This window comes from Stegodyphus dumicola, chromosome X1 (assembly GCF_044657685.1).
Source record: "Stegodyphus dumicola isolate Sdum_Otavi_A_Nest chromosome X1, ASM4465768v1".
In the NCBI taxonomy this organism is placed as follows: domain Eukaryota; kingdom Metazoa; phylum Arthropoda; class Arachnida; order Araneae; family Eresidae; genus Stegodyphus; species Stegodyphus dumicola.
Genome location: NC_140780.1, coordinates 79,452,468 through 79,477,941, shown reverse-complemented (window position 1 = coordinate 79,477,941; position 25,474 = coordinate 79,452,468).

Below are 25,474 nucleotides of genomic sequence, written 5' to 3'. Positions count from 1 at the left end.
TTATGTGCAACAAAGAGCCCCAGAATTTAAAATGGGTGATATAGAAAAACTAATAAAAGAAGCAAAAAAGAATACGGAAGTAGCACAAAGAAAACAGAAATTATATTATGATTTGAAACGACGGGGAGTAACTTATAAAGTAGGGGATGAAGTTTTAAAAATTAAGCATTCACTTTCTTCAGCACCAGAAGATAAAACTGCCAAATTTTTTCCACGATTTGAAGGACCATATGTTATAGAAAAAATAACTCACGCTGTTGTAGTGTTAAAAGCCAGAAATGGTGAAACCTGTTCCGCAAACATTGATCAAATCAAGCCCTACTTCGATCGTAATAAAATGCAAATCTTTTCAGATCTTTTGCAGGATCCGGAACGGCAGACACCGCAGGTACAAGTTCCAGAGGTGAAAAAACGACAAGTACAAGGGCAAGCCAATGAGAGACAGAAGCAAGTGAAAAGAAAATTGCCCCGCGGAAAAATGGAAGGTAACAAGAAAAAGAAGCCGTTCCACCGTCCAGAAAACAGACTTCACGAACACCCCCAGAATGAAGAAGGGAGAAGGACGACGTATGTGAAGAGGACCAGGAGAAATGACGGCAACTATAACCCGGCTTTAAAACGGAAGATCCACTCATCCGACAGAACTCTCCGCAGCAAAAGTCGCCGAACTGCGGAAGGGCCATCAGAGGAGGAGGAAAAAGTACAAGAAAAATTTGAACGGCCAACAACGAGGTCCAAGCAGGATCACGACAGAAGTTTCCCGGTTCCGCCAAGACCAGCTGCCATTAAACGGCAAAGACCACAAGCAGAGGAGAAAAGGAAAGTATTCAAGGGTGGCCGTACTGGTGAGAAAAGGAAGCTTCCAGAGGAAAGCACTGAAGGGCGAGCCCGTACAAAAGGAGGATAAACCAAGCTACTATTTGCAGTACCTTTAAAGACTGGGCCCAGAAAAGGATGTCCGAATATTACAAAGATAAGTAAAATTTTATGTTACTTTGCAAACTTAAGTTAATCTTTTATTCTTACTGCAAGTGGCAGATTTCAAGAAGTTTTACCTCTTGCGAGGTCTACCTTTATCGCCAAAAGGGCGAGAAATGAGTTGTTACCGATTTTGGTATTATGTTTTTCAATTACTCGTGCGTAAAACTAAATTTGATGTATAATAGCGATGTATAATAGTGTAAAGACTTAAATATTGTAAAAAGTTATTGTATAAATTTTATTTAAAACATTCTAGTAGGAAAAAAGTTTTAGTCTGAAAGACTTTTTGAAATGTAGTATTATTTCAATGTAGAAAGAATTGGCACTTGCTTTGAAAAGAATAGAAGTTAACAATGTACTACTAATGTATGTTTTCAAATGTGTAAAATTAACGGCATGTTGATATGTTCTTATATACATGTGAACTGTTATTTTAAACGTTAAGAAATACCGTGATATGGTAAAAGTGGAAGTAATGTTAAAAATTTGTTATTCGTGTGACTGTAAAGATTAAATCATTGCGAATATGTGGTAAAGGTTGAATGATGTAGTTAGGCTCTCTGACGCTACACTTTAGAGTTAGCCACTTTTAGAATAGTACCTCAGGGTTTAGAGTTGAAAGTAGGGTGTGTTAAGAGGTCTCGTTATGTTGAATTTTAACACGTTAGTGTTTTGATTGTAGGAGGAAGTGTGGCACACGTAGACAGAAACACATTCGTGTTTGGTGTTCTTTTACAACACATGTCAGAGAGCACGGGGAGAGATAATTAAAATAGTCATGAATGAAATAAGAATGTTAAGAGAAGTATATTCTATATGTTATTTGCAATGTCATTCTGTAACATTTCATTAAACTAGTTTTCCTTCCAGATCTCTGGAAGGAACCAGATTTGAATAAAAGCTCCTGTTTAGATGCAGTACAGATGAAAAAAATTGTGTGTCCTGGGAGCTGCTATTGTAAAAACAAATTTCTTTCTTTTAAATTTCTAGTTTCTAGCGAAAAATGTTTGTAAAAGATTGGCCTCGCGTTAGACTCTAGAGCTAAAAGTTTTCAACAAGGTCGTTTTAGACCTCAGTTTCAAACTAATTAACTTTGGCGGGAAGTATGTAAGGATCTTAAGTTTTACTAACGTTTATTTTATTTTAAATCTTTACTATCACTTCTTAGTTTCTACTTCCGGCCAGAATTATAAGCGTTAATGTATTTATGCAAAGTTTGTCTGGCGAACGCCAAGTATTTAAGTGTGGCCTTTTTGCCAAGCGTAAGAGAGGAAGCAGTGAGTTCGAAGCAGGCCGCTTACCTTAGAAGTTACGCAGTTGCTATTTGCCTTCCAGGCCAGAGGTTTTAATCCTCTTGATAAATTAAACGTATTGTAGTGTTCACAGTCTCTGTGCTACATACGCTTCCTGTTATTATAAGGCCAATCTTCCACGTGCATTATTCTAAAGTTAAATTAGAGTTTAGTTTTATTTTTATACTTTTTTTACGTTACACCCCGAGTGGAAGGTCAGTGTATTCCGAAGTACGGAAGTTATTGTATATAGAGAAAAATAAAGGGTTTTGTATACCCTTCGTCTGTATCCTGTCTACTTACCACAATTAGTGAACATAGCTTTAGTAAGCTCTCTGTTCCGAGTCAAGTCCTTGTATGTTCCCGAAGAAGGTTAGAAGGAACATTGAACCTGATAGCAGGAGAAATTAGACAAGGAGAACGCGCACACGGCCACAGAGTAAGGTGCCAGCAAGGCCGCCGTTCCGGAAACTGAAACGCCAACAGGAGGCACAAAAATACGAGGAACAGAAGAAATTCAAGAAGGACTCCAGACCGGAGGACGTAAAGACCAGCCGTCCCAGGGAGAAACGGAAAGGACAACAACCAGACGATTACTCCGCCAAGAAGCCAGCATGTAGAGGACGCAAAAGAAAAAGCAACGTGGACGACACTCGGAGATCAATAAGGAGAAGATTGACATCCATGAAACCTCTAACTTGGGATCAATTTTGCCAAAAACGGATGACGGAGTTTCAAGCATCGAAAACTCAAAGATAAGTTAAAACCTTCTATAAATTTTTTTTCTCTCTTTTGTTCCGAAATGTTACGCATAAGTACGAAGTTCTATGTTTTGACGAAAGTCAATATGTCTCGGTTGAGACTTAGTTTTGTTTTACTTTATTTAGCTAAGGCAAAAGTATTATTTTCTTTAAGTGTAAAAGCTAAAAACAAGCATTTTCTGTTGGTCGAAAGACTAATTCTGTTATGTTAAAGCCAAAATTTGGCCGAAGATAAAAATAACTTCGTATTCTTGTATTAATAAGAATTTTAGTTTCAGTGCCGCCAGCTTGGCGAAGAATGAGTAAAGTAAAAATTTATTTTCTCTTATTCATTTTATGGTAAATTGTAAAAAGCATATGTATTAAAATTTTGTAAATGTACGTAAATCCTTGAAGGTTATGTAAAAGTAGAATTTAGTCTAGAAGCATAAAATTGTAGATGCTAAAAGTGAATGCTTAAAAGCAATGAAGTCAAAATTTAAGTAGTAAATTGTAGATAAAGTCATGCTTTAGAGCGAAAGCCTGCATGTTTAAAGATGAATGAGGGGAAGTTAGAATGAATGTGTTTTGTAGGGTTCTCCACCTACATTTGAATTTTTAAGAATATTAAAGTAGCTCATTGAGTTGTAGAATGTCGAGTAAGGTGTGTCTATTTGGTCGTTGAATTCTAACAATTCATGGTGGTTAGGGGAAGTGTTGTAAGACTAAAACACGAATATTCCCGTTTGACACCACACACGGTGGAGAGCCAGGGTAAAGTTAAATTAATGCTTGAAAAATTGAATGAATGTGAAGTAAGCAATAACTAAGAAAAACGAATCGTTTAAAAACAAAAATTTATTGTATCAAGAAAGTGTAAATTATAATGTATTTCGAAAGATACTGATACCTATTCCTTCCAGATGCTGGAAGGAAAGACCAAGATTGATTGATGAAGTCCAGGAAAAGTTGCTGTAAGAAGAAAGTTATAACGGGCAACAGAATTTTAGTATATAATTGTTACATAAGATTTTTTTGTGTAAACGAGGTTCTCGCCAGTCAGTTCAGAATTAGAGAAACTTACAACAGGTCGTTTGTAGGACCTGCTTCCAAGTTTTCCAAATTCTGGCAGCGGCAAATGTAGGGTTTATATTTATTTTAACTAACATTTATTTTAAGTTTAAACTATCTTTCCTGTCAAGCCTTACTTTCCCCTGGAACTGCTAATGCCAGAATATGTAAATTTGAGTACAACGCGCAAGCATTCAAATTATCAGCGGAAGTATTCTGATTTAAATAGAAGGAAACGAGTTCGGTGTGATATTCTTACTGCACGAGCGCGGAGGTAGTTAGCGAGAATTGAAGAACCCCGCGTTGCGGCCTATGTGCTGGGCGGGAAGTAGTGGTAATCGTTCCAGTGAGCTTCAAGTCTGCTGAATTAGCAGCGTTATTGTAAAACGCGGTGAGTTAGTTATTTTAGAGAGCCTCGTAGTTAGAATCTTGTCTTTACTTTCTTTTCAGGTTATTATTTTTATTTGACTGCCAAGTTGGCACAGTCTGTGAGCGTCAAGAGCACGCAATTGTAATTTTATTACGTTGAATAAAAAGGGACTTAAACCCTTCACAAGACTCTATCTTTTATACAAGTTTTCACAGTCACCTCTTGGTTGCGTGCAAGTTGGAGGCGTGCAACGTTATAAACTAAAAGTGATACCCTGGTCGTGCACGTTCCACGCTAGTGACTTCCTACTGCAGAGATGCTGTAGACTTTCTGAATGATGTAACCAAACGAGGAACCACTGCTGTCGCTTGTACAGAGATGTCTTATGTTTATTCTCAGGTTGTATTCAAGAAAATGTGTTCAGCGAAAATTTCTGCTTGACGGCTAGTATTTATATCGACAGTAATACTAGTCTCAGCGATCAGAAAGTCTTGAACTCTCCCCTCTTTTTTTTCAAAGTTATAATTGTCCGTTAAATTTCTTTTCATATCCTTTTTCTAGGTTTCTCACTATTCTCCTTGTACTGCAAAAAACGAGTGGTACCTTTCATCCCTTGGAATAGTACATTACACGTATAATCAGGGCTTATCAGGCACTTCTAGTTTTAGAAATTAAGCCCTGGGGGGACCACACCCTCCTCTCGAACATTCTAACTAGTTTAAATTATTTTATTTTTCTGCAACTTGCTTTCCCTGTTGCTTATTATGGCGATCGCTTAACGTTATTCTCTTCTGTCCCGAATTTTTACTACTGCCCTTTTACGTCGCATCTGACTGCCGACAGGGATAAAGAGGACTTTTGCCCAAGCCTTTGCCAAACTTTTTCTAGAGGACCTTTGCCCAAAATTGAGTTCTAACTAGAGGAACTTTGCCTAATACTTGACGTACACTCTTTCTCCAAACCTCACCGGGTTTCGAATTTTCACGGTTGTTGAATTAAGCTTTCGAGCGTGTTTGGATTTCTACGACTACGACTACGACTCGATAATACAAAAAAAGACAGGCAAAAAAAAACAAAGAAAAAAAGACGCACCACGAACGCCCCGAGAAGATATAAAGCAAATTGGACACAAATTGATATGCATACAGGTTTCGACGGAAAATTCAAAATTTTACATTTTGGCTGCCAATGAATGAACGGTTATCGGTACAGCGCATCTGATCTGCGCAACTGGCAGGATATTTAAGAGGACAAATAACGATTCCAGGTCATAAATTCTTCACGAATTTCATGTCGTGTACTCTGTTAGACAGTAACTAGGCCTCGCATACAGGTGCGCGAACGATATGCGCAGATTTCAGGATTTCAGAGAGGTCGTGTAGTTGGACTCAAAGAAGCCGGTTGGTCTTATCGGCGAATAGCTCGACATTTGAACAGGAGCGTTGTCACTATTAGACGATGTTGGCAGGAATGGGTGAACCATGGCCGCACACAGCGTCAAGAAGGAAGCGGTAGGACTAGAGAAACGACAGAGCGTGAAGCCCGAGCAATCGTCAAAGCGGCAATCACAGCCCCAGATGCATCATTATCATCGATCATACGTGCAACTGGTGCTTCAGTGACCACAAGGACCATTCATAGACGGCTCACGGAAAGGGGGTTGAGGTCACGGCGACCCTTGCGCCGACTACCATTGATCTTTGTACAACGTCAAGCCCGTTTGCATTGGTGTCGGGTTCATTCTCACTGGAAAGTCACTGACTGGAGTAGAATAGTCTTCAGTGATGAGTCCCGCTTTGAGCTGAGCCCCGATGACCAACGAAGGCGAGTCTGGAAACGCCCCTGTCAGCGGTGTGATACCAACCTGACTGTCTTCCGGCAAACAGGCCGACAACCAGGAGTAATGGCCTGGGATGCCATTTCATTTCATAGTAGGCCCCCTTTATTGTCATCCGTCGCAAACCTACAGCACAGCGGTACGTCGATAAAGTTCTAAGGCCCGTTGTGTTGCCCTTCATGTCACGCCACCCTGAGCTTACATTTCAGAAAGATAATGCCCGCGCCCACACTGCACATGTTTCTACTGCTTGCCTTAGTGCTTGCCGAACATTACCTTGGCCAGCAAGGTCGCCAGATCTCTCTTCTATTGAACACGTTTGGAGCATTATGGGCAGGGCCCTCCAAACAGCTCGGGATGTTGACGATCTAACACGCCAGTTGGACAGAATTTGGCACGATATTCCTCAGAAGGACATCCGCAACCTCTATCAATAGATGCCAAACCGAATAACTGCTTGCATCAGGGCCAGAGGTGGACAAACGCGTTACTGACTTTTTTACCTTGTGAAGCAGTATCACTTCAATAAATCATCCAATTTTTCTGAAACTGTAATCATTTGTTTTTCTGTACATGTACAACACTTCTACCGATTTTCGTTCCATTTGGATAACTCCTTCTTGGTGTGTCTTTTTTTGTCTAAGAGTGTATACCAAACTATTGCTGACAGCAACGTTGCTGGTTGCTGGTTGCTGAAATAAAGCCTGAAGACACATGACGTAATAAGTTCCGAACGTAGGAAATCCCAGAAGAGAAATCGGAGGAAAGGAGAAAGGAAGGAAAAGGAGGGTGACCAAAAGCTCAAAAAGCCAAAATAGAGGATCAGACAAGTATCGTCAAAGCAGGACGAGTGCCGAATAGAATATGAGATAAAATTATCCAAGTACATAATTCAAGTTACAGAAATCAAGATACAATGTGCAAGATACAGCCGACAATAAGAATGAATACATATACAAGATGAGGTACAGAAAAATTGAGTAAAACAAATAACAAACTTACATGTGCAGAGAAGATACCAATATAAGTACAAATATCAACAAGAAGTGAAATCTGATGAGTATTTAAAGTAGAGGCAAACACCACCGAGAAGCTCAAGTAATAGAATTTCGATCGCCATCGATGATAGTATGTGCATCAAGAGGTCTAATGTTTCGGTCTTCATGGAGAATCTCATAATTAAATACTTGAGAGTAGTTAACGAAGTTACAGGAGATGGACTTAGTAAAGAATTTCTCATTTGTTCATCTAATGAATTCCGTAATAGTTTCTATCTTTCTATCCATATGAAGAAGCTCATTTCGGACTTGGTTGTCGGCATCAGTAAAGATTCACAAAACATTGTTCTGAATCACTTGAAGCTAATAAACTTGATTCTTCGTAAGTGTTCTATGCTGGAGCAGCATAACACAATATAGGTCTAATACATGTAGTGTAGGTTTGTTTCTTTGTGCACGAGTTGAGATTAGAGGAAGAACATGTTCATGATTCCAATAGCTTTGCTTTTGACACATTTGATGTGGTTTGACCATGTAAGTCTTCGATTCAAAATAATGCCCAGATATTTGACATGATAAACAACATGAACAGATTCTTGAAATAACAGTAGCTCTTTGAAATTGTAGCGTAGTTTCTTAGTTTTGCTGAGGATAAGTAGCTGAGATTTGCTTGCGTTAATTTTGCCACTCCAGTCAGTTTACCAATATTTCACAGTGTAGATATAGTTCTGCATCCTGGAAATTGCATGATTAGCCTTGATACATTTTATGGCTACCGCCTTGTCATCAGTGTAGCAAGCAAGAAGTGAGTAGTTGTCTAGTCCGGGATGTGGAAAATCAGATATATAGAATAAATAGAGCACAAGAACTAAGATGCTACCTTGAGGCCCATTTGATCGAATGGGCCTCTAAGTAGAAGTTTCGTTGCCTTGGGTGACGAAAAAAGTACGATGAAGAAAAGATTAAATAAGAAAAATCAGTTCTCTGTCAATGCCCAAATTGATAAGTTTGAAGATGATCCACTCATGCCATACGCGGACGAAGACTTTCGCGACGTCTAGCATAAGGAGCGCAACACTGCTTATTGTGAAAGGCAGCTCCAATGAATTCAACAATTCCCACAAGCTGTTTGGTAGTACTTAAGTTCTTTCGAAACCATATTGGTCATTAGGAAGAAGATGGAGGTATGGTTCCGCTCTCTTGAGAATGAGCCGTTCATATATCTTACCAAATATGACGATACTCATCTGGCTTTGTAGCATCTTTTACTGGCTTGGCAAGAAGGAAGATTTTTGCCTTCTTCCAGGATTCTGGGACATAATTTAAAGTCAAGCAAGCATTTAGTATACTTGTAAATTTATTGATGGCATTTTTAGGTAAGTTCTTAATCATTTTATTAGAGATTTCGTCACTACCAGGAGCTTTCCTGACATTTAAGTATCTATTGATATTAAGTATTTCCAATGGAGTGGTAAGCTTTGGTATATTGTAAGCAGTAGGAGTGCGTAGCCAAGATTGCGCATAACTTTCCAACACCTTTTAGAAGGTAGGATACATTGAGTACATATTAGGTGTAAATGTTTGCAGGTAATTGGCAAAAATTGGATTTCTGACATCAAAAAAGTCTTATATTGGGAGACGCAAACGCTGTTACATTCCGTTTGTCATTTCGGTGTCTGGCTTCTTTTTGTACAATAAGTTAAGTATCTGAATTTTTCGCAAAACGATATTCTTCAACTCTTCCACCTTGTTCTGGTATTTGCTAAAAAGCTCCCCTTCGAGCTTGGTGCAGACCGTTACTGCTTGGAACACTTCCAGCAGAGCGTTCTGTTTAACGTTATTAGTAGTTCGAAGTGGTACTACTGATTGTGCTACACTCAGAAGAGCTGTACGAGTACTTTTGTCGAAAGTTCCAAAATTGTAAAGTATTTCGTTTAGGAAAATAAATTTTATCAATCTATTATCAATTCTGTGCGTATTTAATTCATCACGAGCCTATACACACACAATAGTATGATTAGGCGCATTACAGACATTCAGCGTAGGAGTTAAGAACCTGTTTTTACGAAATGTCATTGCATTTGTATATGTATCCTTATCCTTGATCTGTTTTTAAGCTTCTCCACTCCTATATCTGAGTCATAAGATCTCCATTTTTCCTTTGAAACGTCCTGTTCGAAACGCTGTCAGCGTCTATCGACGGAACAGCGTTTTGAAAAATATCATAAATGTTAATTTCTCTACCATTAGAACGAACCACTAATTCATCGTTCCCATTTTCTGGATCATCGTCTTCATCAACATAGTCCGTAGAATTTCCAGTTGCAGCTATAGATTTACACATTTGGAACATATCTTCCTGCATACTTTCCAAGCTCTAAAGAATTTTATTCTCACCATCACACTTAAACACATCCCTTTGTTGTTGTTCAATAACGATACCAGCCTCCACGCCTTTGAGGCATTATTTAGCAGCCAAATCAGCTATACTCTTTAAATTAGCAGCAAGGGTATTTAGAAAAGACTTGGACGCTCTCTTCCTTTTATAGACTCATTTTCTTGGGTAGTATAAACTAATGAGATCTAGAAGACTGTGTGAATAATTATCCTCATGATTTAAGCATGACAAATACAAAGAAGGGAGTAAAGAAACCTTTATTTACTTAATATAAGTTTATAGATGGCCCCACTTGAGTGTACAAAAAAGATAACACGTCCAGCTTAACTCAAACATGTAACGATGAACTTAAAATTAAATGTTTTAAGTTTAGGCTAACGGCTTACGAATAATTTAATGCGCAGGAAGGCTCTAACTCGTAAAAGTCGGTGTAAACACGCTTAATGACTAGAAGCCCTCAACGCCACAGAAATCTAATCACTAGTCATTTCAGATAGCAAAATAGCCTTCAAGCAAGCATTAAACGCTCTAAAGTCACCTTTCAAAACTTTCCCTTAAACACTACTACTTTCTACATCATTTGAATACACGCGCCCTAGCTTATTAACATTCTGGCAAGAAAGCGTGGTTGAAAATAAGAATCAAAGGAAAGTTGCTTTAAAATAAAAATTAATTGGATTTCCACGCTCTTAAAGGTTGAATAGTGTCTATAGATTGTTTCACCAGAACCACGATTACTTCAACCACACACTTTTTCAATCTTCCTCAGATATTAGCATTAACTATAGACTCTTTTGGATTTTCCGCAGGAGTAGCTCCGCTACCCGTATAAATCATCACACTACAAGCAGTCGAAGGCATCTGAAAGTAATACCTAAATCTGGATATACAAAAATTCCATACTATAAACAGACTCCATGAAGCCACTTCGTGGCCAGAAGGGTCTGAGTGTATCCTCAATGTATTACGATAAACAGACTACAAGCCACAGCCACAATATAACCGATCAGATCTTAGACAAAATTGCCCATAAATGTAAAATATCCATAACTTTAAAATAAATCCGGACCACATGAACATTCAAAAATTAAAAAATAAATAAAATGCTGACTGAACCCGCCGCTGTCACCCACCTTTGTGGTGGTGTAAAACGGATATACAAGACAACTATACTTCACCCGCCAAAGGTAATTTTAAAGCGAATTTACAGCTTATCTAACGCCCTAAATATCTTAAATAATATCAATAAAATATTAAAATTTTATGCAATGTAGTTTATAAACACACAAAGATACAAATAAAAATACAGTAATGGACTTCTCTCGCAATAAAATACAAACAATAAAACAAACTCGCAATAAAATACAAACAGATTTAATATAAAAGGCATTAATCCCAGACTTACAATACGATACAAAAAAAAAAAAAAAAAAAAGAGAGAAACAAAAAAAGCAAAAATATAAAGACCATACCCTGAAGAAAAGTGCGGTATCAGCAAAAGTATATTTAAGTTAACAAAATAAGCAATGCACTACAAAAGTAAGCTCATTCAGATTACAAAAAACATATAATACAAACGTTAGCAAAAAACATATGATGAAACTCCCTCCGGACATAAAGAACATGATCCACGAACGCAGTCGGCTTAGAAAAATTTACACATACTTCCACGTTCCTGCTCCAAATCATGTATCAATAAATTAAACAGGAAAATTAAAAATCGGGTTGAAGAAGTATGGAAAAGACACACGTAATAGTAAAATAGACAAACTTAACACTGAAGATGGTGCCTTCTGGAAATTTCTACATAACCAGAAGTCAACAAAGACCAAAAATATGCCCCTTCAAATCAGCAACGGTCACCTTTACACAGATGCAGAAAACGTAGCGGCTTTCGAAGATGATTTCGAAAAACAATTCACACCAAATGAAAACTCTGCTGATCCTATATTCATAACCCATGTCAACAACAAAGTTGAAAGGTGGCTTCTACATCCTGCTGTAAACAATCTGCCAAAATTTCCAGTCCCCGCTGAAATTAAAAATCTCATTACTAAATTGCATAATAGAAAAGCACCAGCTTAGGATAATATTTCAAATAAAATGATTAAGAATCTGCCAAACAAGAACATCGCCAAGCTCTGCGGAATCATGAATGCCTACTTGTACCTGAATTATTTTCGAACGCCGTGGAACTGTGATACTGTGATACTATTACTTAGGCTGGTCTCAGCGCGAAATTCATCGCGCTCTTACCAGCACCTTAGGTGCCCCTTAACGGGGATTCCACCAACGACTTCATATAACAGGTAGACGGCTCACCCACAGAGAATTCGTCTGCTAGGATGTCTCCAACATATACCACGTGACTTAAGCTCTTGGCGCTTTTGGGGAGTGATAGCTTAGGCTGTTTATCGCCAGTTTGGCGCGCTTCTGATATGGCTAGTAGTGCTTTTTATTTCCGTTTGCTGGCAGTCGGCAGACAACGGCCTCGAATTAGGTTATTCGATTTTTTACAATTATTTTTAGATATAACTTAACCCCTTTTTTCCTGAATATTTTATCTATATTTTTAATAATCGCTTTAAATTATTTGCGCCATTATTTAAGATGTTTAGGTTAAATAATTTTAGGAAGAAAATCTAAAATAAATAATAAAAAATTGAGAGGAAACTTTGATTTTGAATAATGTTTAAAAATTAATTGCACTACTGTTATAATATTTGAGAAGGTAAAAAAAAATCTCGTTTATTTTTAATGCATTGCATCCTAAAGAGAAAAGAAAATCACATTGTATGTATTTATGCTATTCATGAAATATATACTTACAGACTGTTAACTTTCAGCTGGAACTATAAACTATTACTATCCAAAGTTATAATATAGTTTATGATACAAAAAGATAAATTATACTGAAATCTTATTACAGAAAAATATTTTACTTTCTTATATTTAAGTAAACATAATTTTACTTAATTTAAAGTCAGAAATAGTTTTCGGAACAATTTCATTTAACTTTGACCTTTCAGTGTTACCAATAGTACTTGCATTTTGGAAATTTACGATAGTAAATAAAATGTTTAGTTTTAAAAAAATCTTTCACTGATTGTAAATGCCCATTTTTTTTTTTTTTTTTTTTTTTTTTTTTTTTTTTTTTTTTTCAGTTACTTGCATATTGAAGTGCTTATAAACTTAGCAATGTCTAGAAAATAATTTCATGCAAACTTGGAAGCTACTGCCTTAACTGTATGCTGCTATACATTAAATTTAGTAAGATTTCATATTTTGCACATCAGCTGTAAAATGTAGATTTCCAAAATAAAATTTTATTACAGAATTATAAATTCAAACATGACAATACATATTATATTTTATTCCTCTATCCCAATTAAATAAACAGATTACGAAAATGTGCATTTAAATATAGTATTTACTATAAATATATCGGGAACAAATACCAAAAATCACCTACTCAAACTGGTAGTCAAGTATATTCCAAATTTCCTATTTTTGATATGTGAATAAGTAATGAGCTTTTTAAAACAAAAACACACAATTTGGCTGAAATATAGAAACTACACATTATTATATACTACATGAAGAACTTTATGAAATACAATACCCTATATAAGGCTCTGATATGAGAAATTTGACCTTTTTTTTTTTGAGATAATATAAATTTTTTAAAAAAAAGTTAGCTTGTAAAACCATGGAAATCTTTATAGATATACAAAGAATGTGATATTTACTTTTAAAAAATCAATACATAAAACAGTGTAAATAAAATACAAACTACAAATTAAAAATACATGTTTTTATTTTAACAAATACAGGGCTTTAATAAAACTGACTGTTTCACAGAAAAGGAAAAAAAAAGCTTTTATGAATAGAAAGTAAAAACTAGTAAAGATATAATGATGAAAGCCTCATTCAAACCTGCAAAAGTTCACTCAGATATAGTTTTGAAGTTTTTTTTTTTTTTTTTTTTTTTTTTTTTTTTTTGACAAACTATATATATATATATATACTGTTTGTATGCAACAAAAAGTTAAGGCCTGTTTTCAAGAATTTTTTTTTTTTTAAATTTAACTCCTACTAAATATCTTAATACACACGTAATCCTCACTATAAATTAAAGAAAATTCTACAGTTATGATATATTTATGTTGCTAAAAAATAGTTTTAAAGGAAAAGGTTTTTAAAAAATCTTAAATTAAACAAATATTACTATGAAAGAAAAAACTCTTCAATCAAATATTGAAGTGATTAATTTATAAATAGGTGGCACTTTTAAGTATACGCAATCTGTTGACATTAACGAGTTAATACCATTTTATTCCTTATAATGTTTGGTAAGTTCGAATTCACTGCCACTTTATTCCTGCTTTACCAGATCATTCTTATGCATTAGCTAAGTTAAAAAAATTTAGGATTTATTCATGCATTATTAGCTAAGATATACTAGTATACAAATTTTCAGCTCATTTATAGACTTTGAATTAGCTTTTCTTTTTTTTAACAAAGTAAACATATCGCACAATCTTATCTCAATAATTTAATAATAATAGCATTTTTCTTTCTTTCTTTCTTTTTTTTTTTAATTGCAGGCAGTACTTGTTTATGAAACCAAAACGCGTACGATTTGGCGAAAAAAGGTTAGCGCCAATTGGCGCAGCTTTTTATTTCAACGGAGTACACGGAAAAAGAACATAGAATGCAATTATTTGTAAAAGGTGATTCCAGTAAATAATGTCACAGTATTTATTACATTTTGATGCTATTAATACATGCTGAAAATGTCATATACAGCGGCAATTTTCTTATACAATATGGCTGAAACTTTCCAACCAATTCAACAGATATAGTAAAATGACAAAAATACTGGAAATAAAATAATAAATCATGCAGTTTTAATTTAGCTATGAAAGGTTACAGGTCCCCCTTTTAAAAAACTTTCTTTACATACACAAGCGCTGCAGCGGATAACCATTTTTTATTAAATTTTATGTGACCAAGCAGAGCAGGCGTCCTTCGTCCCATAGAAATGAATGTAAAGTATTTCCGGACTTTCGGAATTCGACCAGCAGTCACGTGACACTAATGTTGGAACCAGTCGGAGGTTGCTATAAGCTCTCTACCAGTATATATCTCGTTGGATTCCACGCGTACGAGACCTTATTTGGATTGCCACTAGTGGGTGAACTAGATGGAGGAGAAAAAATATAGGCCCTTGCCTGTAGTTATTGTGTTGCAAGAACAAGGAGATGTGAGGGTGTCATAATATGTCCTATGTATGATGCTTGTGTGTGAAATTACTTCGTGAAACCAACATTGTCCCTTAGGGCCTTTGTGAATATGAAAAGATGAGAATTAAAAAGTGACTGTGCAAAGGACAGGAATCAGATATCAAATGTTAATAGATGGGTGCCATATGGGCGGAGGTTGAAATCATCGTTTAAGAGTTCATACTTAAAGCCAAGGTGCTCCCGTGAATTTTCGGAGGAAGATATTTTGGAATGTTTGGAGTTTTTGGAAATCAGACTTAGATGCATTACACCAGGCCGGTGAAGCATACGTGAGTACAAGGCGAAGAATTGATGTATAAATACGCTTTTTCCGTGCGAGATCAAGTTTTAAGGATGCATTGAGTTTGCGAGCAATACCAGTTGCTTTGCCGACAGCAGTTGATATATGGGGGTTCCAGATGAGTGTTGTATTAAATCGCACACCTAAGTAGGTTGCTTTGCTAACTTTCGGAATTTTATCATTAAATAGTGTGAGTTCAGTATGTACGTTTTTTCCTTCTATGTCGTCCGATAAGCAAATGCTGTGATTTGGTAGCGTTGATACAGGTTCTCCAGGTACGACACCATTTCTCAATTTCTTGCATATGCTCCTGTATGCGTTTAATTGCATTGTCGGGATTTAAGGAACAGGCCAGAATGGCTGTATCATCAGTATAACATGCTGTGATACAGTTGATGTTATCGTCAAAAAACGGGAAATCCATTGCATAAATCAGGTACAAGAGAGGACCTAAATTTGAGCCCTGGGCAACGCCGGCCTGAATTTGTCTGAGGGGGGAGTAGAAATTACCGTATCTGATGGCAAATGTGCGATTGGTGATACAAGAATAAATTAATAGAATCATCTCCCTGGTGACATTGAGAGGAAGCCTTTTATACATAAGCCCATTATGCAGAAGCGGTCAAAAGCTTTGGCAACGTCTAGCATAAGAAACGCCGTCGTCTGATGTTTATGGATTGGAGAACTAATAAACTCCACTATCCTAACCAGCTGCGTGGTGGTGGAGTGTCGTCTTCTAAATCCGAACTGCTGATCAGGCAGTGAGCTCAGTAGAGAATCCAAACGTTTATAAATTATTCTTTCGAAAATTTTGCTAAGTGTTGGTAACAGGCTAATCGGACGGTAGCTTTCTACCTTTGTAAGATCTTTCTCGGGCTTAGGGATAAGAATAATCGTTGCATGTTTCCATGCAGTCGGGAAGTAGCTCAAAAACAGGCAGGCGTTAAAAATCCCACATAATTTGGAGCTGTAGCGACTCGGTAAATTTTTAATCATTCTATTTGAGATATTGTCCTTGCCGGGTGCTTTGCGATTATGCAATTTTGAAATAATGGTGTTTACTTCAGCAGGGACAGTGAAATTTAGGATGTTTCGAGCGGTAGGCTGGAGTAGCCATCTTTCGATAGGGCTATTTACATGTTCTATAAAAGTAGGATGGATTGGATTATTCAATTATGGCAAAGCACACGAGGGCTATCTGCTTAAGGGCAGGGATGCCTTCGTGGAGGACTTTCTAAAGGAAACTGGTTCGTATACACGTCACACATGGGGAAAACCACGAAAACGCCCATGTAGCCAACCCGTTCGCGGGATTCGAACCTCAGACCGAACTACCAGTGTTTAGCGTCTTTACCGTTCGGCCGCTGGTGGGCGCTCTATAAAAATAGGATCAGAAGGGTTTGTGTTTAGCTTGAATTGTTCAGTGAAGTGGTCAGCTAAAGCATTTCCTTTTTCTTCATCCGTATATAAGTGCTCAGTGTAGTTTTTCAGTGGGATTTTTTAGTTTTGCTTGCTTTTTGCCTTCTGATGTATTTCCAATATGCACCATCTTCAACGTTAAGATTGTCGATCGCGTGGTTCCAGGTGGTGACATGATGCTCGTCAATGAGGTTTTTAATCTGTCTGTTCATTTTATTGACCAGTGACTTAATAGCTGGGGCACGCGAAGAGATGTAGAGTTTACGGAGTTTGTTCCTTTCTTGGATCATGTTTTTATGTAGGAGCGGAGTTTTAAATAATCTTTATTTGCTTTTATTTCCACAGTGGCATTCTTGAAGGCATCATTTAAATGTTCAGTTATATGTTGTATGGAGTTATCAACATCCTCTGTGGTGCTTAGTATCTACTAAGATACGTGCTTGGTATCTGAATGTTTACCAAATTTTTGAACTTATTCCACTCTGTGCTTTCAGAAATGTGCTCCTTCTCCACCTTGTAGATTCCCAAGTGCGCCAGTACTGGAGCATGGTCCGATGATAAATCGTATATCACTTCCATGGTTAGTGGAAAATTCGTGGATGATAAAAATAAGTCCAGAATATCTGGGTACTGTCTGGTATTAGTCGGTCGGAAGGTGAACTCATTTGGGGGATGAATGTAGAATGGGTTGTTGAAAAGGAAATTATAAAGAATTCCGCCGTTTTTGGTCCTACGGCATCCCCAAAGTTGGTTGTTTGGCATTTAGATCACCGCCTAATAAAGTGGGAAATGAATTTTTTAAAAGATTGAGAAGGTGTTGATCTTGGAGATTGAGTGCGGAGGTTTGTAAAAGGCGCATATTGTGATTCCTCCCCAGTTAGTAATGTGAACAGTAGCCCTTACTTCTTCAAATTCATTACTGTTATCCGAAGAATGACAGCTTGAATTAAAACTGCTCTTTACGTAAATAAGGGTGCCTCCTCCTCTGTGCCGAATTCTATCACACCTGTAACTGCGATAGTTTTGGATGCTTAGTGAGTGTCCGGGCGTGGCGTGTGTTTCAGTAATGAGGGCAATGTCAATGTTAGGTGTATGAAGGAAATCTTGTAGTTCACCCAGTTTGTTTGTGAGGTTAGGGGTATTCCAAGTTAAGACCGTCACTGGATTTATTTTTAATTGAGGCCTAAGGCTCATAACTAGTGGTAGATTGGGGCCTAACTTAGTTCAGCGATCATATGCTGAGAGTTATGTAACAGGGAAATGAGGTCCTGTAAGATTTGCATAACTTTTTGGGCGTCTAAAACTGCCTTAGTAATTTTTCAGCATTTTGTCGGACTTAGCAGCATTAGCATAGGATTTGTTTACCACAAATCTGTCCTCATTTTTAGGGATGGCGTCAACTTTGGGTTTCTGAGTGGGAAATGAATTACAACCTCTCCAGTTGCTAGTATGTTTTCCGAGGCAGTTGCAACACATGGGATCAGAGTCCTTGGGGTTGGGGCAATCTCGACTTTCGTGGTCTCCCGCACAGTGCCCGTCAATACTAGTCTGAGATACCTCTGAGCAAGAAATAGCTGAGGGACTTACAAAACGGAAATATTCAGTTATGAAGGTTAATCAGATGGTCAGTCGCAGAAATGGGGATAAAATCAAACTCCTTTATTCTTAATTACCTTGCAACGTAATGATAAGGACAGAGATATTTTTAATCTTACAGATCTTCTCTCTCTTAAAGTTAAGGCTGAAAGATACAAAGGCAGAAAAGGTCCCATGCAGTGTTTTAGGTGCCAGGGTTTTCGTCATGCGCGAGCCTGGTGTAAGCATGACCCTAAATGTATGAAATGCGCTGGCAGCCACTTCTCTAGAGAATGTCCCAAACCAAAACATGAAAAGCCTCTATGTACAAACTGCGGATTAGAACATACTAGCAATTACATAGGATGTTCTAAATTCCCTAATTCCAGTTTTCCAAACCCTCCACATAAGACTTACACAGACAGGGTTATTACAAATAAATCCTACTCATCTGCACTGGAGGCACAAACTTCTCAAGAAATTGATGAAGCTAGAAAAATTTATAACGATCTCAAAGGCCTGGTCGAAATAATTCGCTCCTCAGGATTATGTCAACTAAATTTAAATTCTTGTATTAATACAAGTAATACACTCGCATTCACGCCACAAAATCATGGCTAGTACACCCAAAAGACGTGCTCCTGTGAGATTAATTGTTTGGAACGCAAACAGTCTTAAAGATAAATTAGATGAATTTACTAATTTCATAATCGACAAATAGACATCTGTCTTGCCTCTGAAACTTACGCCACTCCGAGCGATAGGTTAACAATTAAAAACTACAGATCTTTTCGCTGTGATATGTTACATCACAAGGGAATCGTTGTCATATATGTTCATTGTAAATTATCGTCTTGGTTAATCACAACAGATAGAGCTCACAGTTACGAAATTATTGTGGTCTCAGTGCAGCTTCACAGTTATGGACGTACAAGCTACGCAGCAGTCTACAATCCCCCAGATAATAAACTTACTCCTAATACTCTTTCCAACATCATTCCAGATGATGCTTCTTTTATTGTAGAAGGTGACTTCAACAGTAAGCACTCTGACTGGGGGTGCAGAAAGACAAACTACAATGTACTAATTATGTGAGGTTTCCTAGAAAATCCTCCAGTTGCCATTTTTGTACCGAATTCTCCTATGTATAGGCCGCTTATTACTGGCCATACTCCCGACATCCTGGACTTTATTATTTCGAATGCGGGCATCAGTATGACTATGGAGGTGCATGAAGCGCTCATTTCTGATCATCTTCCTATTATGGCCACCTTAGACATTTTTAATGAACCCACTGATAAGTTCGTCCCCCATACTGATTGGAGACTTTTTCATAATATAGTCAAGAAAAGACCCCCGAGGATTAATCCACTAAAAAGCGTTGGAGACATTGATATGGAAATTGATATGTTCACTACTTGTCTGAACGATGCATACCAAGAGGCCACAAAAGTAATCCTGCAGACTAACAATATTACAAGGTTTCCCAGAAATATTCGAGAGCTAATTAAACAGAAAAACAGAGTCCGGAAGTGCTAGAATCTCTCCTGCGACCCTGCAGTTAAAAATGAACTGAATCGCATCAGCAAGAATATTAAAAAAGCAATCCATGACTTTAAAAGAGAAAAATGGAATGATAAGATTGAGAAATTAGAGTCGCACAGTGACGCGTTTTGGAGCTTTACGAAAAATCTCAAAAAGACCCATGAATGCGCTGGGCCAATTACCCACAATGGTCTTGTTGCCTACTCTGATGCTGAAAAATGCAAAATCTTTGCGAATCATCTAGAAATGTAATTTTCACCCAATTCAAGCCCTGTGGATGTCAACTTTGCCTCCGTAGTGGAAAATAAGCTTATGGACTGGCTTAATGAACCAACTGCAGTTAACATCTTTGGTCTCACCTCCCCAAAAGAAACTGTAAACATTATCAAGAAGTTCAGGCTGAGAAAAGCTCCCGGTATAGATGGAGTCAGTAATTACATGCTTCGTAACTTGCCTCATAATGCAGTCTCTAAACTTGCAGGAATATTCAACGCTTGTTTTACTCAATGCTACTTCCCTCAGCATTGGAAGATTGCAAAGATTTTACTGCTTCCAAAACCAAGAAAGGACAATACCAAAGCTGAAAATTTTCGCCCTATCAGCTTACTATCCCCGCTAGGTAAAATTTTTGAAAGAATCATCCTCGACCGTATGAACCCTTATATGCCCCTTCTACCTGATTTCCAGTACGGATTCAGGAAGGATCTTTCAACAACCAAGTAACTTCTTCGACTTATAGAATTCGCAGGATCTGCCCTGCATCATAAATGTTGCACTGCCATTCTCATGCTGGACGTGGCGAAAGCCTTTGACCGCGTCTGGCATGAGGGACTTATCTACAAATTTATTCAATCACAGTTTCCGAGGGAACTTATTCTGCTATTGAAGTCTTACCTTACTAATAGACTGTTTACTGTGAACTGTGGTGAGAGCTACTCCACATATACTAGGATTAAGGCCGGTGTCCCACAAGGATCATGTTTGGGACCGGTGCTCTATTTGTTCTACACAGCGGACTTTCCTAAAGCAAGTCTTAGTAACAATATGATTCTGGCATGCTATGTGTAATAAAATATGGGTGCGAAATAGGCCAGAAATACTTAATAAACGTGCAGGATGAAATGTGTGATCTGAAAGGAATATAAAATTAAAGTAACTTACCCCCAAAGTATGACACTTCAAATAATGTGAATTAAGTAATATTTATTATACCTTGACATTATAAAATTTTGAATTAATACCAGCATAAATTAAGTAAATATCGCCAGACAGAAGATTGGCACCCGTGATCATTATGCGGCAGAAAGAAACAGTCCTACCATTTTGAAACCTATTCTTTCGTACAAGAAATGCGTAATTTTTCAATCAAGGTCCATCCTTTTTAAACAGTCCATCCTCTTTAAACAAAGTTTCATGATAAAAAAAAATCAAATTTTATAACGGAGGAAATTGAGTTGACTGGTTATTCCAATATATTTTTGAAGAAACACAAGGCGAATATTCATATCATCAGGAAGGTGGAACACGTGCACATGAAGTCCTTTCGAGGATATTTCAAGTCGTAGAACATCATTAATTTAGTGCAGAAGTCAGCATCTAGATAATTTTAGTTGAATCTTCAGTACCAATTTCTATTTTCTAGGAGAAATTCATTACTCTACAAACAATATGGAGATGGCAGTCAAAACAGGAACGAAAAAGAACAAAATGGCATACAAGCGTCATCCGAGGTGAGAACGGCCAGAAGACCGTCCTACACCTTCGGAGCCCAGCAGCGGAGCAGGAGAAACCGGTTGTAGCCGTCAATTTCGCTCTGTCATTGAGCGGTCGCAGTGAACAGACTTGATGTTGAATAAATGTGGAGGCTTGCTTGCACATTCCCTCCGGCCAAAGAAGAAGAAACGTAGCACAGTTCACAAAATCATATCACAATATTTTAGTGAAGCACAACACTAATTTGTAGATGAAACTTGATCTATTTTAAATCACGTAAATCAGAATTTTGGGATCTGTTATCCATTTGAAATGAGCACATGTTAACTTAACCCGGCGTTACTCGCGCTAATCGTACGTACGCAAGTGCTCGCGCCGGGCCTGCGAGGTCCGTTTATGGATTTATATTTTAAGCAGGTCATTAAACACCCCATTAAGCATTTATTAACAAAATAATTTAAGACAATATTTAGAGCTCTAATTTTATTCAGTATATGTATAGAATTTTTTAAAAAAAACTTACCAAGTTTTATGTACAATTGGTACATGTTAAAACAGAATGATCTCCACAGACATTTCTTTCATATTTTGTACATATTATCTTAGATTTTCGGTTCTTTGAACTTCGGCAAATATAGCACCTTCTTCTCTCAATTACTTTCTGTTTTTTAGCAGTAGGTTCTTTGCTCTTGGGAGATAGTTTTTCTCGCAAATGCTGAGGGAGACATGGTACAGTGCACCTCTCCGCTGTGTAGTCTTTCAGCAAATCTGTTGCAAGATCTCTCAAAAACTGACTCCGCTTCCTGTGCTGTAAGGATAGATGTTTTGAGCATTGGAGTAATACTCGAGCATTGTTTGCAACAGTATTTAGCAATGTAAAGAACAGAACCATCGGCCATCTTTTGCTGATTCTTGCAGTTGAATACGCTGCTGACATTTGGTCCACCACATCAACAGCTACTTTCGTCAAGTTATAAAATGTTATTATTTCAGGTTTTTTTGCCTCATCTGTTGTTTGGTCAATAGCGTCGTCGTTATGCATTGTAGATAAGAAGTTAACAAATTTGTTTTTTTTTTAGGAACATACGACACTAAAGTCATGTCTTTCTGGAATGCAAACAAGGATGAATGAACCTTACGATTTTTACTGATCACAAACTCTTTCGGTATTTCCCTCTTTTTCTTTCTTATGGTGGCCACTAGAGTAATGTTTTTCTAACGGAGATACTTTGCAAGTTCACAACTAGTATACCAGTTGTCGACTGTTACATTTCTCACAGAATTTAACTTTTCTGTTAACCTTTTGACGACTTCAAGTGGTGAATTATTTACATAATACGGGCCTTGGGTCTGAGTGCCTGCATAAACTTCTAAATTACATGTAAATAAAGTTCTTGCATTAACAAGAGCGAAAATCTTTATTCCATACCTAGCTGGCTTTTTTGACATGTACTGTGGAAATGGTCCTCTAAATGGTTCAAGTTTTTCGTCAATTGTAACATATGATCCAGCTGTGTAAAACTCCTGACAATTATGCACAAATGAGCCAAATTTCATATCTTATTGGGGCAAGTTTGTCCATTTCTTTTCTCATTTGCCTGTTTCTAACATCGTCGAATTTTATGCATCTCATAAGAAACAAAAATGGTTATGAGACATGGTCCTATGAAATATTTCTATTCCCATTCCATCAGTGCGCCATAAATCTCTCACACGCACATGGGATTATTTATGCATACCACATAAATATAGCAATCCAATAAAAGCTTTAATTTCGGAGAATTTTGTTTTTTTAGCATCGTGTTGTCTCTGAAAGTTGTCACTGATAGTGTCAAGGTGACGATCGTATTCAAGATATTTTCATCCAGTAATAAACTCCAAGACTCAAGAGGAGAAGTTACGTTTTTTGCCACTCCAACATTTCCAGGCAACTTTAAAATAATATTTCGCGATAAAGTTCGAACATTTTGACGAAATTTTGTTTTCTTCCAAATTGTCTTTCCATCTTTTCCAATAAAACAATCACAAACTCAATTAGAATCAATAGCGTCCTCTTCATCAGACTCGGTTTCTTCTTCAGATGACGTATTATGCTCACTAAACCTTTCATCGCAATCAGACAATAAATCATCACCTTCGATAGATTCGTCATTAGTCGATACTTCATCTAGCAAATTACGTAATCGTTCCATTTCTTCATCATATGTTAATCTGCGAACCATGTTGTGCTACGAACTTAGTGCACTTCAAACTCGAAATTAGAAACACGTTTACTCGCGCCGGGCCTAAGCGACCCGAAAAATAGCTTTTTGTCCGAACAGAATAGAAAAAAATTCCGGAAACGCCTCCTTTTGTGTCAAAGGTCACCTTACACTCAGCTAGACCGGGTGTGGTCCATTTCAGTATTAAGGCGTAGGGTTTACATAGCTTTAACAAACTGATCGGGCCTCGGAAGCCTGGCGCGAGTAACGCCGGCTTAATCAATTTTATCTGTCTGGCATAATCTAAATTATGATCAAATATTAAATTATCAAAATCTCATTTTCTGGCATAAATATAAAAAAATTTTTGGGATAAGCTGCTACACATGTGAGTCAAGTTAAAAATTAAAACTAAGAACTAATACATACATGTTTCACATACAGTAGCATAAATTTCACTACAATCTGTAGACACATTACATTTGTAACTGAATACATCTCATATTTCATACAATCTTTCACTGTTGTTAACAACTCTTGGTTACTATATTATCTCTTACTTGACAATTTTCAAATCATATTATCAGGTTCAATGTTCCGTCTTACTTTCTTCGGGAACATGTAAGGACCTGACTCGGAAAAGAGAGCTTACTAAAGCTATGTTCAATCACTGTGGGAAGTAGACAGGATACACAAGAAGGGTATACAAAACCCTTTATTTTTTCTCTATTTACAATAACTTTCGTACTTCGGAATACACAGAACCACTACTTGTGGTCTAAACGTAAAAATATAAAAAATAAAACTAAACTCTAATTTAACTTTAAAATAATAAACGTGGAAGATTGGCCTTATATTAACAGGAAGCCGTATGTAGTACAGAGAACTGTGAACACTACAATACGTTTAAAGTTTATCAAGAGGATTAAACCTCTGGCCTGGAAGGCAACCAGCAACTGAGTAAAACTTCTTAGGTAAGCGGCCTGCTTCGACTAACTGCTTCCTCTCTCTCGCTTGGCAAAAAGCCACAACTTAAATACTTGGCGTTCGCCAGACAAACTTTGCATAAATACATTAACGCTTATAATTCTGGCCGGAAGTAGAAACTAAGAAGTGATAGTAAAGATTTAAAATAAAATAAACGTTAGTAAAACTTAAGATCCTTACATACTTCCCGCCAAAGTTAATTAGTTTGAAACTGAGGTCTAAAACGACCTTGTTGAAAACTTTTAGCTCTAGAGTCTAACGCGAGGCCAATCTTTTACAAACATTTTTCGCTAGAAACTAGAAATTTAAAAGAAAGAAATTTGTTTTTACAATAGCAGCTCCCAGGACACACAATTTTTTTCATCTGTACTGCATCTAAACAGGAGCTTTTATTCAAATCTGGTTCCTTCCAGAGATCTGGAAGGAAAACTAGTTTAATGAAATGTTACACAATGAAATGGCAAGTAACATGTATAATTATATTTTTCTTAACATTCTTATTTCATTCATAACTATTTTAGTTATCTCTCCCCGTGCTCTCTGACATGTGTTGTAAAAGAACACCAAACACGAATGTGTTTATGTCTATGTGTTCAACACTTCCTCCTACAATCAAAACACTCACGTGTTAAAATTGAACATACCAAGACCTCGTAACACACCCTAATTTCAACTCTGAACCCTGAGGTACTATTCTGAAAGTGGCTAACTCTGAAGTGTAGCGTCAGAGAGCCTAACTACATCATTCAACCTTTAACACA